The sequence below is a fragment of the Lepisma saccharinum genome, chromosome 18 (assembly GCF_977018435.1).
Source record: "Lepisma saccharinum chromosome 18, izLepSacc3.1, whole genome shotgun sequence".
In the NCBI taxonomy this organism is placed as follows: Eukaryota; Metazoa; Arthropoda; class Insecta; order Zygentoma; family Lepismatidae; genus Lepisma; species Lepisma saccharinum.
In genome coordinates, this window is record NC_139246.1 from 23,304,972 (window position 1) to 23,319,952 (window position 14,981).

The 14,981-nt window shown below is 39.6% G+C and overlaps 1 long non-coding RNA gene across 1 annotated transcript in view; it reads right to left on the reverse strand.

Moving 5' to 3' along the window:
- LOC146001907 (uncharacterized) overlaps nucleotides 1-14,981 on the reverse strand; it is a 31,773-nt gene that overhangs the window by 1,914 nt on the left and 14,878 nt on the right. The window contains exon 2 of the long non-coding RNA XR_014443625.1: nucleotides 14,425-14,477. This is a non-coding gene — a long non-coding RNA (uncharacterized LOC146001907). The remainder of the gene's footprint in view (nucleotides 1-14,424; nucleotides 14,478-14,981) is intronic.

A 14,981-nucleotide genomic window follows, 5' to 3' on the forward strand; every position in this document is an offset into this window, starting at 1 on the left:
TTCTTCATTTGGGAAGATTTGAAGTCATTGGTTTATGTGAATAAGCCAGAGACGTTAAAGCAACTAAAGGACAATATTCAGCATGAAAGCATTTTCCCGCAGATTCTTTCCAACACCATGGAAAACACAATAAAAAGAGCCCGAATTTGCATTAATTCGAATGGTGGTAATTTATTGGATGTTATCTTTAACACTTCAGAAAATAAACTTACAAGTATCAATAAAAGTTTAACACACAAAAACCTACTAAACAGAACCCAAGCTATAGGCTAAGAAAATCAGGTGATGCCTTTTGGGCCACCTTGTACATAATTGATATACAGTGTGACAGGTATTGCTTCTACCAATTCTAGTTGCACCGAGCTGTATAACACAGATAGAAAAATCAGTGAAGTTAAATTGTATGATGCATGTACACTGTGGTGTTTGCTTATAACTTGCATAATTTTAAAAGCTCCACCACATCCTCCTCGTTATTCTAACTAGGAGTTTTTGCGTCATTGTGTTCTTGACGCTCGGCTCTGGACGTCGAGCAGATTAAATTTGGCAACACTGTTTCCCCTAGCGGAGAACTTTGTAACTAAAGGGGGAAAGCTTCGGCTGCGGGCGAAGTTTTCTCCCGAGAGAGAACAGTACGTTGCAGCTGAGGCATAGGTAGTGTAAGGAGCTTTCTTCTCCTTCTTTGGTCACGGGCGACGGTGATCGGATCCGCATCGACATACGAATTTGACTGTGGCATTGGATTGATGTCTGGACATGGAATAACGGGGTATTATAATTCAATTTATTTCAGTTTATGTTAAAGTTAAGTGACCGGTCCTTTTTGTTTAGTAATGATTTGCAGGAATAGTTTTTTTGGAATGATCCGTTTTGCAATTTAAAACTTAGTGCATTTATTCCATGACTGACGTAACACAGTTAAAAACTCGCCACCTTGATTTTTGAGAAATTCGTCGATATAGGATTCCGATCACCGAAACCACAAATATGACTTTGTGTTCATTTTAACGGGTGTTCCTTGTTATAAATTTTAACGACATGCAGCAAAAAAGGGCAGTATTTATTTTTGCCACGTGGGTTTTATTATATTGTACAGACAATTGAATATATATATATATATATTGGGAGAGATTTTGTCAAATTGTTGGGGAGATGTTTCTATTTGTCCGGGTGCCAATTTTGTTACAATAAAAGGACACTAAAATTGAAGTTTGACGTATGCAAAATGATTATTATTTTTTATGTTAATTAGCGTTCCATTGCTTTGATATATATATATATATATATGTTGAGAGCGTTTCCGTTTTCGTGGCTAGACGACCACGAACACCGAAACCAACATTAAATCTCGACGATTAGATATGCTGGGAAATATATGGTATGGTGGGGATTGGTGCTCGAAGATCCACGTTAATTTTTGAGTCAGCGCAAGGGGGCCAATTATCTCTGTGGTCATCTTTTTGGACTGAATGGTGATTTTACCACGGTAGTAATAAATAGGGGAATAGAGCAAAGAGAGAAAAGGGTTTTTTTTTTTTTTTTTTTGAATATTTATACAGATCTAGTTTTTTGGGTAACCAACCTTTTTGTGGCTCTATTTTTTTTTTGGCCAGTGCTGATGTGAAGTGGTCGTGTGACTTACTGGTATAACAAAATCTATTTTACATTTTTGTTGAGCTTCCAAATTTATACCATTATACTAAAGGACGCGACCACGTCACAACATTCAGTGGTAGCAGAGCAAAAACGAGCCCCCCCCCCCCCACAACACCGATTACTGTAATTTATATTTTTTTCCTTTCAGCTATAGCATTATTGTCTTTTTGGGGAATTAGTATGTCGCATGTTTTGGAAACTAGTGTGATAAGCCTTCAAGCTGTTCCTTCCACCTTACGTGCCAGGCCATTTAGCAAATCTTTAGAGACTATACCACAGAGTCCTCCCAGTGACAATTCCTCCGTAAATGAAACTCCCACTGCTAATTTAACACCACAACCGTCGCGATCAGTTCCGTTGCAGCATTCTCCTCAGTTAGTTCGTGATTGGGTGAGTCCTTTTTTGGGATTTTTGCGGACGCCTTCTCCAACGCCAGATCTTTCGGACATTCAACTCCAGATCCGTTATAATACGGTGATTTTTTTGTTAAAAGATTTCCACTCGGTCGATGGCACTGATTTTCGTTCTTTGTTTGCATTTATTTTGGCCATTGAACATGTAATCAAATTAAATATTTTTGACTCTGAATCAATTTTACTGGAATGCATACCAAAGACTGCGGGTATACTACGTACGTGTTGGCTTGATTTTCTTTCGCGTAAGTTCCCATGGCCTGTGTTTAAGTGCGCTCTTTGGCAGCGCCTTGTTACCCGTCATGCCTTGCAGGAACTTATTTCCGCCTTTGTTACTCGTAGTCAACTTCCAACTGAGAGTTTGTATGACTACCTTAACGAGGTTATAGATGCCACCCGTACTTTGCAATTGACGTGGGCTGACAAACGTTTGATTGAAGAGATCATTTCGAGGTTATCTATGAATATTTATTTATTTATTTATTTATTTATTGAGAAAATTTCAGATACAGCACGTAGCCATTTTACACTGAAATCAGTAACAATGAAAATAACAAAAAAGAACAAAAATAAAAATAGCAAAATAAGACAAAATATTAATATAAATAAGTCAAGATAGCACAATTAAATATTTTTTAGCAACATATCTTCTGATGGTTGACCGAAAGGCATATTCTGTGGAAAATACATCAGCACTTGATGGGAGGTCGTTATATTGAGTGGGAAGTCTGTGGAAGAGCGATCTTTTTTGAATTTCCAGTCTTGGCTTTTTTGTGTAAAATAGATTTGTGTTGCGTGTTGAGCGCATAGGCACTCGAAAGTGGAATTCCTGGAGGAGTGTGTTGCAACGGATTTTGCCATTGACAATTTTGTAAAGATACCTAAAATCGTTCAATAAACGGCGCTGATAGGGAGTCTGTAGGTTTAGAAAGGCCAGGAGATGTGGTGTTGGAAAGTTGCGTAATGAGGGAACCCTGTAACGAACTATAGCCAGGAAAAAGTTAAGAACAGAATCAATTCTGGAGAGCTGAGTGGGACATGCCATGGACCAGACGGGAGAGCAGTATTCTATTATTGGGGAGATGAATGATTTATAGTACAAGGTGAGGGCTGAGATGTCACTAATTTCGGTGAAACGGTAGAGTAAACCTAAGAGACGCATAGCCTTTTTTGTCGTGCCTGTAATATGTTCTTCAAATGTGAGCTTTTGGTCGAAAACAATGCCTAGGTCTTTATGAGAGGATACTGCTTTGATGTTATTGCCAAAGATGGAGTAAGATGACTTTAACAGGTTCTTTTTGAGAGAGATGGTGAGAGTAGTACATTTTTTAGGATTTAAAGTAAGTTTCCATGTCAGGCACCATGAAAAAAACGTTGTTATGTCATTCTGGAGAAGATGAGCATCGTTGGAAGTGGAGATTTCTCTGAAGATCTTACAGTCATCTGCGAAGAGAAGGTAATTACTAGAGGCGGCTGTGAGATGGTCGGTAAGGTCATCGATGAATAATATGAACAATAGGGGTCCTAGAACACTGCCCTGTGGTACTCCAGAAAGGACGGGAAGAAAGTTAGATAGAGTTCCTGGAAGGACTACACGTTGTTGGCGATCGCTAAGGTAATCTGTGAGCAAGTTAAGAAAGTTACCATGAATGTTGAATCTATTGCATAATTTATGAATCAAAAGACGATGACTGACAGTATCGAAAGCTTTGGCTAGATCAAAATATATAACGTCCAGTTGTGAATTGTTTGAAATACATTTCATAGCATGTGAGAGAAAAACAGACAGGTTCGTAAGACAGGAACTACCAGAAAGAAAACCATGTTGATTTGAGCTAAGGTACGGAGAAACAAATTTATATAGTCTGTCTTTGATGATTTTTTCACAAATGATGGACAGAGGAGAGAGTAACGAGATTGGCCTATAGGAAGAAGCACGGTTTTTGTTGCCATTTTTGTGAATGGGAGTGATGTTAGCTTGCTTCCAAGCGTGAGGAAAGACGCCCTCCGAGAAACATCTATTCAGAAGAATGCAGAGGGGATAAGAAAGGGATTCCCCAGTTTTCTTCAGGAACATGGTGGTGATATTGTCCGGCGCTAGGGCACGGTGAGCTGGGAGAGACGACAATAGACTTTTCACTTCATCGGTTGTAGTGGCAAGCTTTGTTAGAGAGGAAGAACAGACTGATCTTACGTTTGGCAACGTTGCAAGGGGGGCAGGCGGACAGAAGTTGCCGTGGAAATAAGCATTTAAGAGTTCAGCCCTTCGGTCACCTTTCGCACTTTCACTATTGTGTGTAATTTCAAGAGGAATTCTGCTGTTGTTTCTTCTCGAGTTTATTAGACTGAAGAAGTTCTTTGGATTTTCCTGGATTGTTGCATTGATACTGTTTATGTATTCTTTGTATTTGTTTCGGAGAAGGTACTTTGAGTGCCGTCGAAGAACAGCGAAAGTATTGTAAGTGTGTTCACTCGGGAAGTCCTTCCAAACTTGCCAGGCTCGATTGTTGTTAGCCAGTACAGCACGCACTTCGGAGTCGAACCAACTTGGAAATCGGCGAGATGCTATTCTTTCCGAAGGAACAAGGTCGTTCACCGTTGCATGAATGGCAGCTGTAAATAGCTCACCTGCGTCGTCGACTGTCCCGTCTTCCAAAAGCCCCCAGGGGAAGCATTCGAGGGTACGTCTTATCTCCTCCCATGGTGCTCGGTTCCATAGGTGGCGCTTCTTCTGGATCGATGGGCGATGACCTCTTTTAGTAGGTGGGGGGATGGAAATGGACACGTCCAAACTATCGTGGTCAGAACTGAGGAGATTCTTACGCGGCGTAATGTTTACATTGTTCAATGTGGACACAACATAATCTAGATTACTGTCCTTCCTGGTGTTGAATAAATTATGCTGCCTTAGCTTTAAACCAGAAATGAAAGTTTCGATGAACCATAGGTCATTTGCACACTTCGCGATTCCATGACCAGGATCTTGCCACTCAATAGACAGGTTGAAGTCTCCGAAAAGTGCAACGTCCCCCAAGGCAATTGCTGCAAGTAACGAATCTCGACATTCTTCGAGAAGGTACCGTGGACTATTTTTATTCGGTCTATAGTACGAACCAAGGAGAAGATTATTTGCATTGGATACTGAAACCTCGACCCACAGTAATTCACAGTTCCCCTTTAGGTCATTGCGTACTTTACTGGGCCATTTTGTGCTAACACATATCATTACGCCACCCCCGCGAGTCGCACGATCTTTTCTATATATGTTAAAATGGCTTGCGAATGGTAGTTCACTGTCACTAACATTTTCAGTTAACCACGTTTCCGTAAATATCAAGCAATCGTATGTCATTAGCTCACACACAAAAGCAGCACAGTCAGAAAGCTTGTTCTTAATGCTCTGTGTATTTTGGTAATACACAGAGAAATTTGCCAATGTTTTGACAGGTCCTGGATTCACTTGTATGTCACCACAGATTAAAGCACGTAATCGCCTTTTTTGCGAGCGTAAACCCCGTTCCTTGCAGGAATTTTTTGAATTGGCTCATGATATTTGGCATATTGAACTGGAGGACGGTATCCCTTTTCGCTTACCTCCCGGGGACTTAGATCGAAAGGAGCAGCAAAATGCGTCGAGGAAACACACATTATCTAAAAAGTGTCAAACTTCGGTATCTTTACGTACCCCGGTGGTTTCCCATACTACGTGTGTCTCCACGCCGGTTGATAAGAATAAACTTCAAGGTTCACAAGCTCACAACTTGCAACAAAGTTTTACGTCTGATATTTCAACTACTAAATGTCCCGTTCTTGTTTCTACAGTTCGGACACATCCAGTGCGTACCTTGTTGGATACAGGTAGTTCGGTGTCTATTCTTTCTCGAACAATGTATAATGTCTTGCATATGGTGTTACCTCCCATAGAACAAACTTCCATAGTACTTAATGACGTGCATAATAGAACAGTCACCTTAAAGGAACGTGTTTTGTTACCAATCAAAATTGATTTTTTGTCATGGAAATGGCCTTGTTGGATTGCTGATGAATTGCCGTTTGATTTGATATTGGGTAGTGATTTTTTGAGTTCACATAATGTTTCAATTTCTTTTCATCACAATTTAATTTCTTTTCCCTATTGGCCTGATGGCGTACCATTTTCATGTGCTTCCCCTTCACGGGCGACCATTGCAGTTAATGACGATGTTGCTTCTCCCTTACCTATTGACCCCCTGCGTCATCAACTGCAACAGTTATTCACTATTTATGATGACGTCGTTACGGACAGAGTAGGAAAATGTCGTTTGGGCCCGTTTCATATTCCCCTTAAGTCCGATGTTCCTGTTCGCTCCAAACCTTATCAGTTAAATCCCAATCAATTAAAACTTATGAGGGAAATTATTGACAATTTGATGAAACAAGGCATTGTGGAGGAATCGCGGTCTGCTTATGCTACCCCTTGCTTCATGGTGGATAAGGCGGATGGATCGAAGCGTCTTGTTTGTAATTTCAAAACCATCAACACGTTGATTTCGTACGATTCTTTTCCACTCCCGAAAATAGACCTTTTGTTACAGCACCTGAAAGGGGCGTCAGTGTTTTCGGTTTTGGATCTCAACAAGTCGTTCCATCAATTACCGTTGGATGAACCCAGTCGTGATGTTACCTCTTTTTGTACTCCTTGGGGTTTATATCGTTATACGAGAGTTCCCTTTGGTATTAAGCTTGGTACACAACTCCTTTGCAGGGCCTTGGATCAGGTTTTGGGGAGTTATAAATATAAGTTTCTGGTAAATTATTCTGATGATGTGCTTATATTTTCACCTGACAAGGAATCCCACATACAGCATCTTAAGTTGGTATTAGAAGCCTTTCGGGAGGCAGGACTTACGGTCAATCCGTCCAAAAGTGTATGGATGGCTTCCCGTATCAAGTACTTGGGTTATATTATTGAAGAAGGGAAATTGATAATGGATCCTGATCGCATTTCTGCTATTCAGGATATTCCCCCTCCACGTTCAATACAGGGAGTTATGAAAATTTTGGGCTTATTGAGTTTTTACAGTAAGTTTATTCCTAATTATGCGGCTTTAACTTCCTTTTTGTCTGATAAAAAGAGGAAGAATTCAACCTTCAGTTGGACCCAGGAGGATGACATTAAATTCAGAACTTTAAAACAGAAATTTATTGAACATACGGTCTTGGCATTGCCAGATTTTTCAAAAGATTTTGTATTGCAATGCGACGCTTCAGGGTTGGCGATTGGGGCCTCCTTGAACCAAAGTGAGGCTGATGGTTCTCTACGACCGATTGCATTTGCTTCCAGAAAGCGTAATCCCTTGGAGAGACGTCAGTCAATTTATGAAGCAGAGTGTAGTGCTATTGTCTATGGCTTTAAGAAATTCGAAACCTATTTGACTTGCAAGCACTTCATATTGCAGACAGATAACCAGGCTCTGTCATGGTTGTTACAGCACCCAGAACAATATGGTAAATTTGGTAGATGGATATTATATCTTTCCCGTTTTTCTTATACGACGCAGCATATCACTTCCAAACAAAACCCAGTAGCAGATTGCCTATCTCGTATACACTCTCCACAAGAATTCGAAGTTCCTTTTACTTCCTCCTCATCACCTGCTGAACTTTTATGTTTAGCGCCCAAGGTTGCTGTAATACCTTTTTCAACAGGGGATATTAAGCTCTTGCAATTGCAGGATACTTATTTGAAAGATATACGGGACAAAATTCAAAATGGTCAATAACTTCAACATTATCACCTTCACAAGGATTTACTTGTCTGGAAGTCGCCGCGCTCTAATGCTGCATGTATCGTGCTACCAAAAATCCTGCATAATATTATTTGTCGTTATTATCATGACTTCCCTTTAGGTGGCGCTCATTTGGGTATTGCCAAAACGACACGAAAAATCATGTCAGTTTTTTGGTGGGAAGGTGTACAGAGGGATATCAAGGCATATGTTAAATCATGCGATTTGTGTCAGCGGGCCAAATTGGCGGTAGGGAAGCCTGCGGGTTTTCTCTCATCAGAAATCATTCGTCACCCTTGGCGACGCCTATACATCGATTTGGTTGGCCCCTTGGTTCGCTCGGTAAAGGGAAATGTGTATATCCTTGTAGTTGTAGACGCCTTTTCTAAATGGGTTTCTTTGTTCCCTCTCCGAGCAGCTACGTCAACGCAAATAATTGATAGGTTGAAGTCGTTATTTCATGTATTTGGTAGCCCTGCTGAGCTTGTCTCTGATAATGCTTCATATTTTCGCTCTACTCTCTTCAACACCTTTTTGTTTGAGCATTCCATCCGACATATTTATACTAGTGTGCATTATTCCAACCCTTCTTTGGCGGAACGTTTTATCCGTAATTTGAAATCTGCCCTGATCTGTTATCATTCTACAGACCATCGGGCATGGGATACTACTCTTCAGCAAATTGCCTACGCATTTAATACTGCAGTACATGAAAGTACCAAATGTTCACCAGCTAAAATTATTTTTGGTAGAGAGTTAGATGGTCCCTTGCATTTCTTTTGGGAACTTCAGGGGGATGATGATTTAGGGGCAACCCCTACTCAGGATAGAGCAAAAATTTGGTCTGAGGTCTTTCAAAATTTGGTAAAGGTATGGAATAAGCGCCAAGCACGTTACGATCCCAAGCGTCAGGGTGTGAAGTTTAAAAATGGAGATTTGGTGCTGTACAAAGTATTTCCCAAAAGTAATGCTTTAAACCATATAGCAGCTAAGCTTATGGAACGTTGGGCGGGTCCCGCAAAAATTTTGAAATTATTAGGACCTGTTACTGCCCTACTGGTGGATCCAGATACAGAAGTATTTCTGCGTAAGATGCATGTAATGCATTTAAAACCGTATCATTTACGGGAAGGGTCAGATCAGGAAGAGGTGCTTTCCCAACCTGATTCAGATCTAGGCGCTTGCCTCTTGAATTTGGAAAGCCTTGCTCAAGAAAATTCTTCTATGGAGCACGAATTTGACGTGGCTCCTGCAAATGATGATACCAAAGATGAAACTTCGATACAAAGGTTAACCGCGACGACTTCTCCTAATGTGAATTTAACAGGCACCATTCAGAGGTCAAATAATGTAAGAAATGTGCAATGCCGTCGCTGTTTACGATGGGGGCATTTTCAAAAATTCTGTAGAGTTAGGTTACCGAATACCCCTCAACAGGGGCATAATATGTAAAGCTTATCTTGTATTGTTCGGAATCAAAATTGTAGTAAAGTTGGCAAATTAATAATTGTTGCGTGAATATTTTCATTATTCTTTTCTATATCTTCTTGTTTCTTCTATTCTATTCTTTCTTCTTATTAATGCTTGGGTTATTTTTTGTTTCATGTTTTTTACTTCGATGGAGATATGTTCCGCAATATATGCACGATTGCTGTAGGCTTGCCACCTGCTGACCTGCCATTACAGATTCTGCTTGGTTCGCATGTACCTGCTCTTCAATGGTTGACGCTGCCTTGCATTTTTCGTCGCAGCCTGGATTGGACATTTTCGTCGTTTCGTCGATGGATCATCTGGAAAATGGAATTTGGATCTCTGTGACGGTGTAGACGGGCTCACACCGATGGTTTTCCGGTATGTTTGGTACTGTATTTTTCTCCTGCAAGGCTCCCAGGGATGTGTTAACTTAGTGAAGTTCGCTCGATGTGTTTTTTTTTTTCGAGTGCAATGTGCTTATCTCACAAATGTTTTTTTTTGTACCTCAACATGTGAGTGTTTAAAGTGAAACGTTTTCAAGGATGTATAAATACCTTGTATATTTAATCTTCGTAGCAAGATTTCAGAAGATTATCTTTAATGGAGTTCATTATGCGGGATGCATTTTGACGTACGCTCCTTCACATTCGAGAAATGGATTTTTTCCGCCAAGATTGTGTGGAAATGGATTTGCAGCAAATATGGATTGGATGTACTTTCTATGGTGAATGTATTCTCCTGAGTCCATTGTGCGGGAAGCACTCTGATGTCCTTGGAGAAGTGGTGTGTTTCACAAAAAAGGAATCCGGACACCAAGTGGATATGAAAACTTTATGGAATGAAACGGAATGCGTTTGTTGGATTGGAGGTTATGGTTGTACCCTGGCTAGAAGAGGATTCTGACATTAGGATGTTACTGAGCAGAAACTTTCTTTGGCAGGATAGCCTTTCTTTTTACAGGTGCCATCCGCAAAAGGTGTCAAGTGTGATTGAGTGGTTATTTGCCTTGTTTGCATACCCAAATATTTCCACATTTTTTGAACTTTGAATCTCCAGTATTTAAAGAAAATTGGTATCCATCATAGGGATGGATTTGTATTTATATTAAAAGCGCTGGCTCGCTATTTTCATCTTTTCATTCAGGGAAAGGTATATTCATGTCATGTTTTTATCATATTTGTATATATATATATATATATATATATATATCTGTGTATGTTTATCACTTGAATGAGATTTCATATATCTTTGTGGGTTTCTTTAATATCAATGAAGCTTTCGTGTTCATATTGTATTGGGATAAACGCTTACAAATTTCATATATCGCATATTTGGATGGGAATTACTATTGGGTTTGAAAACAAAAAAAAATGTCAAAATGTAAAAAAACAAAAAATAATAATAATATAAACAAAGGACAAAAACAGGAAAATTATGGGAAATGTGAAATATATTATCTGCTTACAAATTATATCTAGTCATGGTATTTATGGGCAACTTATGATGTTAGTATTTTCACTCTTTATTCGTCATTGCGGTTATGCTTGTAAATTATTAGGATTGTTGCCTTGGTTTTTTTTATGACTGTTTTGTAAGGTGCCTGTGTTGATTTTTCTCGATGTAGGGGGAGGTTGTGGTGTTTGCTTATAACTTGCATAATTTTAAAAGCTCCACCACATCCTCCTCGTTATTCTAACTAGGAGTTTTTGCGTCATTGTGTTCTTGACGCTCGGCTCTGGACGTCGAGCAGATTAAATTTGGCAACACTGTTTCCCCTAGCGGAGAACTTTGTAACTAAAGGGGGAAAGCTTCGGCTGCGGGCGAAGTTTTCTCCCGAGAGAGAACAGTACGTTGCAGCTGAGGCATAGGTAGTGTAAGGAGCTTTCTTCTCCTTCTTTGGTCACGGGCGACGGTGATCGGATCCGCATCGACATACGAATTTGACTGTGGCATTGGATTGATGTCTGGACATGGAATAACGGGGTATTATAATTCAATTTATTTCAGTTTATGTTAAAGTTAAGTGACCGGTCCTTTTTGTTTAGTAATGATTTGCAGGAATAGTTTTTTTGGAATGATCCGTTTTGCAATTTAAAACTTAGTGCATTTATTCCATGACTGACGTAACACAGTTAAAAACTCGCCACCTTGATTTTTGAGAAATTCGTCGATATAGGATTCCGATCACCGAAACCACAAATATGACTTTGTGTTCATTTTAACGGGTGTTCCTTGTTATAAATTTTAACGACATGCAGCAAAAAAGGGCAGTATTTATTTTTGCCACGTGGGTTTTATTATATTGTACAGACAATTGAATATATATATATATTGGGAGAGATTTTGTCAAATTGTTGGGAGATGTTTCTATTTGTCCGGGTGCCAATTTTGTTACAATAAAAGGACACTAAAATTGAAGTTTGACGTATGCAAAATGATTATTATTTTTTATGTTAATTAGCGTTCCATTGCTTTGATATATATATATATATATATATATATATATATATATATGTTGAGAGCGTTTCCGTTTTCGTGGCTAGACGACCACGAACACCGAAACCAACATTAAATCTCGACGATTAGATATGCTGGGAAATATATGGTATGGTGGGGATTGGTGCTCAAAGATCCACGTTAATTTTTGAGTCAGCGCAAGGGGGCCAATTATCTCTGTGGTCATCTTTTTGGACTGAATGGTGATTTTACCACGGTAGTAATAAATAGGGGAATAGAGCAAAGAGAGAAAAGGGTTGTGTTTTTTTTTTTTGAATATTTATACAGATCTAGTTTTTTGGGTAACCAACCTTTTTGTGGCTCTATTTTTTTTTGGCCAGTGCTGATGTGAAGTGGTCGTGTGACTTACTGGTATAACAAAATCTATTTTACATTTTTGTTGAGCTTCCAAATTTATACCATTATACTAAAGGACGCGACCACGTCACAACACTCACCGGCAATAAAAATGGGACACCTAGATCCCGAAACACTTGCTTCCCTGCAAGGCGTTGAGTGTGTTGCCTAACTGTATGGCGATAAGTGGATTTTAATAGCAAAGTTTCAATGGCAACTTCTACCACCGTAACACACACAAAGACTGGTAGGAAAGCAAGTATTTCAGAATGTACGTGTCCCATTTTCATTGCCTTTTACTGTACATTACTAAAAGTGTCACAAATAGCTACGAGTAAATTACATGATAAAAGAGTTGAGCATAATTGTGAAACTGAAAACTATTTTTCTTATAATAAAGGGTATTTCATAAAGTGCGCAGTTTTTGAAAATGCAATAACTGTCAAAATTGCATGAAAGTTGACATTTTGTTTTTTTATTATTTTACACATTCATTACGATTTAATAATTTAAAAGTTAAAAGTATGCGGCATATGCCCTTATGCGATTTAAGAGTGAAAAATGATGTCTGGCATATGTCCACCTCCGTTTTGTAAGCAGGCAGTAACTAGATCTGTGAATTTCACCATGACTCTTGTGCAGACGTCTCTGTCGATTGAACGAATTACCCGTTGGATATCTATATTCAATTCGGGGATTGTTTGGGATTTTGGTCAGGAGGTGTGATTGGCCCCTTCGTTTTTGAAGATGGGAACGAAAATGCAGTTACGGTAAACGGTCCTCGTTATCGGGACATGATCCGAAATTTTGTGTGGCCTGCTCTGGATGAACTGAATACCGTGAGTATGTGGTTTCAGCAGGACGGGGCTACCTGTCACACATCCAACGAGAGAATAACCTTATTGCAAGAAAAGTTCCCTGGCCGCATGATCTCACTTCGTGGTGACCATGAGTGATCTCCGAGGTCTTGTGACCTCACCCCATGTGATTTCTTTTTATGAGGTTATGTGAAGTCACAAGTGTACATGAATAAACCTCAAACAATCCACGAATTGAAGAGGGAAATCCAACGGGTAATTGGTTCAATCGACAGAGACGTCTGCACAAGAGTCATGGTGAACTTCACAGATCGAGTTACTGCCTGCTTACGAAACGGAGGTGGACATATGCCAGACATCATTTTTCACTCTTAAATCGCATAAGGGCATATGCCGGACACTTTTCACTTTTAAATTATTAAATGGTAATGAATGTGTAAAATAATAAAAAACAAAATGTCAACTTTCATGCAATTTTGGCTGAGTTATTGCATTTTCAAAAACTGCGCACTTTATGAAACACACTACATATGGTTGTAATTTTAAAATGAATTCAGATTATTTATGTAACGGCATATCAATCAATGTTCTACACTGTACTGTTACTTACATATCACATGACAAGAATTCACGACGCTACAGTACACACGTACACACAAGAGCGCTCTGTCACATATACGGCGAGTTCCCCCAGGCTTATTTTAATACAGGGTGTTTCACTCGCTCAGGGCCCATGATTTTCGCTTATAGAAATTAAACTATTGGTCATAATGTAATGAAATTTGCTACGGACATACCTTGGTGTGTGAGAAGCATGGTGACGTCAGAACGAGTGTTGGAAATGTTCTCTTCATTAACTCTCTTCACTTTGTCGAGAGATTGCCATTGTTGCACAGCAGTAACACGATATGCACACAGCATTGCTTCTTTGGCAGCTTGTTGACATGCGGAAACTCTCATTTCCAGCGACATTTTACGCAACAACTTCCTTGGTGAGGCAGCAATCTGTTTTTCACTTCCTGCATCTTGAATCTAGTAATTTTGGAAGTCCTCCTTCATGCACATCCAACAATGTTCCCGTTGTTTCCAGTTTCTGTAATCACGAACCACTGATTGTAAGCATGAACTTCCAACCGAACAAACACGAACAACTATCGTTTGGGTCACAACAGCAGGGCCAAGAACTCAGACTGAAAGCACACGTCCGTACGATTGGCATTTAACGGCAGAATCGCCCAGACGCACGCGCATGTTCACGCAAGGACTACAGAGACTGTGGCGTCATCTTCAATGACGTCACCATGCTTCTCATACAGCAGGTATCGATAGTTTCATTTTTATGAGCGAAAATCAGGGGTCGAGAGCGAGTGAAACACCCTGTACATAAAATGCAAAAAACAATGCAACTGTGATGAAAGAACAGGAATAATCAGAAAATTTTACCTTGGAGTTATAGATCGACGATGTTGCCTCTTCATTTTCTTCTCCATGAGACCCTGAAACATATTTGAAGATCAAATACTTTGTTTACCTTGAAATGCCATATCCCCATTACATAAGTAGGCAGAGAAACATGGACATCGGCAGGGGTCGAGCGAGTCCGTCGGCCCCCTCCTCCCCCAAAAAAAGAATTGTCATCGTCCATTTCAAGTTACAAAAAAGCAGAAAGCTTGTTATTTTTATTCTAATGAAAATAAAGTTCACTTAGTATGCGAAAAGACTAAGACTAAGAAAATGTTTAGTGGAAAATCCAGCAATTATGTTATTTCTTTCATATTCTAAATCGATTAGTCCAAAAAATAAATGCTTCCATAGTTTCAAAAATTAAAAATTATAGTTTTATGTAAGTCGTCACACTGTAGGTGGGTTTGCGAATATTCATTCCCCTGACTCAGCAGAAATCTGACACATCCGGAGTGATGTTACATCCGGTGAGAGTCGTGTATGAGCGGATATATCGCTGAGTCAGCAGAAATTTGACGTGCGTGTTGACCTTGAAG